The sequence below is a fragment of the Protomyctophum parallelum genome, assembly GCF_964188405.1.
Source record: "Protomyctophum parallelum genome assembly, chromosome: 1".
NCBI classification, from domain to species: domain Eukaryota; kingdom Metazoa; phylum Chordata; class Actinopteri; order Myctophiformes; family Myctophidae; genus Protomyctophum; species Protomyctophum parallelum.
In genome coordinates, this window is record NC_139697.1 from 96,982,052 (window position 1) to 96,987,526 (window position 5,475).

Below are 5,475 nucleotides of genomic sequence, written 5' to 3' on the forward strand. Positions count from 1 at the left end.
TTGAACATTTTTGGATGAATGGGGAAAGTCTTTCCGTGCCTGGTCTAGTTCCTGGTCTATAGTTCCTGGTCTATAGTTCCTGGTCTAGTTCCTGGTCTATAGTTCCTGGTCTAGTTCCTGGTCTAGTTCCTGGTCTAGTTCACATTCCCAAACTCTTTAGCCTGTGACCCAAAAGAGAGATTGTAGATGTTTGCTAGCTTTTGATTGATTGAAATATTTATTAACAGTTTGTAGAATTTACAGTACATTTTAAGCACAAACTCAATACAAAGACTGTTAACTGTGAGTGGACGACCCAATTAAGCATTACACTTGTTTACAACAGGGTCCACATTGTTCAATTCATCAAAACATTTAGAGACATACAAATAGACACTTCTATGTAGCTAAAGAACAGAATAGGAATTCATCATATAGGAAGCAAAAAGGGAAAAGATACATATACAGTGAGGGGAAAAGGGGCGGGGGGGGGAGCTCTGCTCCATAGCCTAATGCTTCTATGGTTCTGCCCTGCATTAAGGCTCTGCTCCATAGCCTAATGCTTCTATGGTTCTGCCCTGCATTAAGGCTCTGCTCCATAGCCTAATGCTTCTATGGTTCTGCCCTGCATTAAGGCTCTGCTCCATAGCCTAATGCTTCTATGGTTCTGCCCTGCATTAAGGCTCTGCTCCATAGCCTAATGCTTCTATGGTTCTGCCCTGAATTAAGGCTATGCTCCATAGCCTAATGCTTCTATGGTTCTGCCCTGCATTAAGGCTATGCTCCATAGCCTAATGCTTCTATGGTTCTGCCCTGCATTAAGGCTATGCTCCATAGCCTAATGCTTCTATGGTTCTGCCCTGAATTAAGGCTATGCTCCATAGCCTAATGCTTCTATGGTTCTGCCCTGAATTAAGGCTATGCTCCATAGCCTAATGCTTCTATGGTTCTGCCCTGCATTAAGGCTATGCTCCATAGCCTAATGCTTCTATGGTTCTGCCCTGCATTAAGGCTATGCTCCATAGCCTAATGCTTCTATGGTTCTGCCCTGCATTAAGGCTATGCTCCATAGCCTAATGCTTCTATGATTCTGCCCTGCATTAAGGCTCTGCTCCATAGCCTAATGCTTCTATGGTTCTGCCCTGCATTAAGGCTCTGCTCCATAGCCTAATGCTTCTATGGTTCTGCCCTGCATTAAGGCTATGCTCCATAGCCTAATGCTTCTATGGTTCTGCCCTGCATTAAGGCTCTGCTCCATAGCCTAATGCTTCTATGGTTCTGCCCTGCATTAAGGCTCTGCTCCATAGCCTAATGCTTCTATGGTTCTGCCCTGCATTAAGGCTCTGCTCCATAGCCTAATGCTTCTATGGTTCTGCCCTGCATTAAGGCTCTGCTCCATAGCCTAATGCTTCTATGGTTCTGCCCTGCATTAAGGCTATGCTCCATAGCCTAATGCTTCTATGGTTCTGCCCTGCATTAAGGCTCTGCTCCATAGCCTAATGCTTCTATGGTTCTGCCCTGCATTAAGGCTATGCTCCATAGCCTAATGCTTCTATGGTTCTGCCCTGCATTAAGGCTATGCTCCATAGCCTAATGCTTCTATGGTTCTGCCCTGCATTAAGGCTCTGCTCCACAGCCTAATGCTTCTATGGTTCTGCCCTGCATTAAGGCTATGCTCCATAGCCTAATGCTTCTATGGTTCTGCCCTACATTAAGGCTCTGCTCCATAGCCTAATGCTTCTATGATTCTGCCCTGCATTAAGGCTCTGCTCCATAGCCTAATGCTTCTATGGTTCTGCCCTGCATTAAGGCTCTGCTCCATAGCCTAATGCTTCTATGGTTCTGCCCTGCATTAAGGCTCTGCTCCATAGCCTAATGCTTCTATGGTTCTGCCCTGAATTAAGGCTCTGCTCCATAGCCTAATGCTTCTATGGTTCTGCCCTGCATTAAGGCTATGCTCCATAGCCTAATGCTTCTATGGTTCTGCCCTGCATTAAGGCTCTGCTCCATAGCCTAATGCTTCTATGGTTCTGCCCTGCATTAAGGCTCTGCTCCATAGCCTAATGCTTCTATGGTTCTGCCCTGCATTAAGGCTATGCTCCATAGCCTAATGCTTCTATGGTTCTGCCTTGCATTAAGGCTCTGCTCCATAGCCTAATGCTTCTATGATTCTGCCCTGCATTAAGGCTATGCTCCATAGCCTAATGCTTCTATGATTCTGCCCTGCATTAAGGCTATGCTCCATAGCCTAATGCTTCTATGGTTCTGCCCTGCATTACGGCTATGCTACTCTCACATGGAACTCAGACCAGCCTCTCCTCTTTAGCGTAAATAAAAAGAACGTTTTCGCTACTCACCAAAACAAAGGCGGGTTGTGTCATTAGAAAGCCTACTTTCCTTAATGGACGAACTCTTCGTTTTTGGCTGGGACCTAAGCCTTTCGTCCAATCAGGATAGATAGTCAAAAACGAAACCTAAGGTTTTTTGACCCCCAGGGGTTAACTGGGGACAGGGAGGAACTCCTTATATGGTCAGCACACTCTATAGTAGGGAGGATTTATATATATATAATATATATACCTTTAAGGTATTCAGAAAGTGGGCTTCAAATCCAGCTGATATTCCTTGCCACCTGTGTACTGTACATGCACCATATTCGGGCATAGCTACGGTGGAAACTCCTTATATGGACATGCCGGGGCATAGTGACATCAGAGGGATGACGTAGTCATCTTACCAGACAGGAGATATAAGACGACGCAGAATCAGTTTACAGATACTGGAGTTTACCAACCAATCACTTTACAGATACTGGAGACTACCTACCAAACTGAAGCTCAGAACGTCAGTCCATTCTCTCTCAGTGCCACAGTCCTCTCCTTGCCTCTGATTGGCTGGAACCACAGACCTCTCCTTGCCTGTGATTGGCTATTCAGAGTCCCTGTAAAAGCGTCGTTGAAGTCACGTCTATCTTCTCAGCGACGAGCAGAAATGGCGTCTGCCAGTGGTCTCCTGTCTGAAGATCACTTGTTGTGTTCCATCTGTATGGAGGTGTTCACTGATCCGGTCAGCACTCCATGTGGACACAACTACTGCAAAGCCTGTATCACACCTTACTGGGACGCTAAGGATGTGTGCAAGTGTCCACTGTGTCAAGAAACCTTCAATAACAGACCAGAACTATCTGTCAATACTGTTGTTTCTGAGATGGTTCAACAGTTCAGGAACCACAAGTTGAAAGAAGGATATGAAGAAAGGACACAGGATGAAGTTCAGCAGATGATTCAGGAGAGAAGACTGAAGATTCAGGAGGTCAAACGCTCTGTAGAGCTCAGCAGGAAAGATGCAGATGCAGTCATAGCCGTCAGTGTGCAGGTCTTCACCACTATGATCAGCTGTATTGAGAGAAGCCAGGCGGTCTTCACTGCTCTGATCAGCTGTATTGAGAGAAGCCAGGCTGAGCTCATTGATGGCATTGAAGAGAAGCAGAAAACAACAGAGAAACAGGCTGAAGGCTTCATTGAAGATCTGCAACAGGAAGTCACTCAGATAGAGAAGAGAATCTCTGAGCTGAAACAGATCTCGCACACTGAGGACCACCTCCACCTCCTCCAGAACTCCAAATCCATCAACACAGAGTGGAGACCCGCCAAGGACTGGACAAAGGTCAAAGTCCATCAGTCTTCACATGTGGACACATTGAGGACTGCTGTGTCTCAGCTGGAGAAGACACTCGGTCAAGAGCTGAAGAAGCAGCTGTGTGATGCCGAGCTGAAGAAGCAGATGTGTGATGCCGAGCTGAAGAAGCAGCTGTGTGATGCCGAGCTGAAGAAGCAGCTGTGTGATGCCGAGCTGAAGAAGCAGCTGTGTGATGCCGAGCTGAAGAAGCAGCTGTGTGATGCCGAGCTGAAGAAGCAGCTGTGTGATGCCGAGCTGAAGAAGCAGCTGTGTGATGCCGAGCTGAGGCGGATCCAGCAATATGAGGTGGATGTAACTCTGGACCCCGATACAGCAAATCCCTACCTCATCCTGTCCGAGGATGGAAAACAAGTGAGTCATGGAAACGTAAGGAAGAATCTCCCTGACAACACAGAGAGATTCTCTAGATATGTCGATGTCTTAGGAAAACAGGGATTCTCCTCAGGAAGGTTTTACTACGAGGTTCAGGTTGGAGGGAAGACTGCGTGGGAGGTAGGAGTGGTCAGAGAGTCCATCGACAGGAAGGGTCACACAGGAAGGGTCGCAACGAGTCCCAACAATGTTTACTGGTCTATAGTGTTGGTGAATGTAAATGAGTACTATGCTCTTGCTCACCCTGCAGTCCGCCTCCCTGTAAGAGAGGAGCTCCGGAAAGTGGGAGTGTTTGTGGACTATGAGGAGGGTCTGGTCTCCTTTTATGACGTGGACACCAGAGTTCTCTTCTACTCCTTCACTGGCTGCTCCTTCACTGAGAAACTCTTTCCATACTTCAGTCCACATCTTAATGCTGGTGGTATAAACTCTGCTCCTCTGATCATCTCTCCTGTCACCAGATAACCTTCTGGTCCATGCTGCTGGGTCACCATGAAGAAGAACAGTTTGGAGTTTGTTGGACAAATAGAGATAAAAACATAGACAAATAGCAGATCTATGGCTATATATGTACAGATCTAAGCTCTCAATAATAAATAAAATAATAATAATAATCACACCATAATGTGAAGGGGTTTGGAGTCAAGCACAGTTGTTGACTTACTAGAAAAAAAATAAAACATTGCATGGATGCACCTGGGACAAGGTGAAAGGTCATCACCTGGGACGTAGTAATGTATCCCAAGGTCAAAGGTCATTGGGGTTTCGGGTCTCGCAACATCAGACCCATCACTGAGGTGACCCAGCCGGGGTTGATCAAGTCCTGAATTACGTCCAAGTAGCTACCCATGATTACTGTCACAATATACAGCTATTTAACACTGTTACTGAACACACTATAGCAATGATTACTGTCACAATATAGAGCTATTTAACACTGTTACTGAACACTCTATAGCAATGATTACTGTCACAATATAGAGCTATTTAACACTGTTACTGAACACACTATAGCAATGATTAGGGGGATTTATTTTCACCGGAGGAAAAATATTCTCTATATGAGACAGTTCTCTGGGCAATATCGGTAGAGGGCGCATTGGAGTAACTAAAAGTATTTTTTTTCCCCGTAAATAAAATCCCCTTTTGGCCAAAAAGTACCGTTTATACGTGAGTGCGTCCACTAAGGAAAGTCGGCTTTCTAATGACACAACCCGCCTTTGTTTTGGTGAGTAGCGAAAACGTTCTTTTTATTTACGCTAAAGAGGAGAGGCTGGTCTGAGTGATGTGAGAGTTAAAAGCGAAAGTAGCAGAGCCAATGCAGGGCAGAATGATAGAAGCATTGGCTATGGACCAGAGCTAGATGTTTGCCCATGAGGACTCAAACTATAGTGAAAATAGCAGATCTACAAGCACACAACGCGG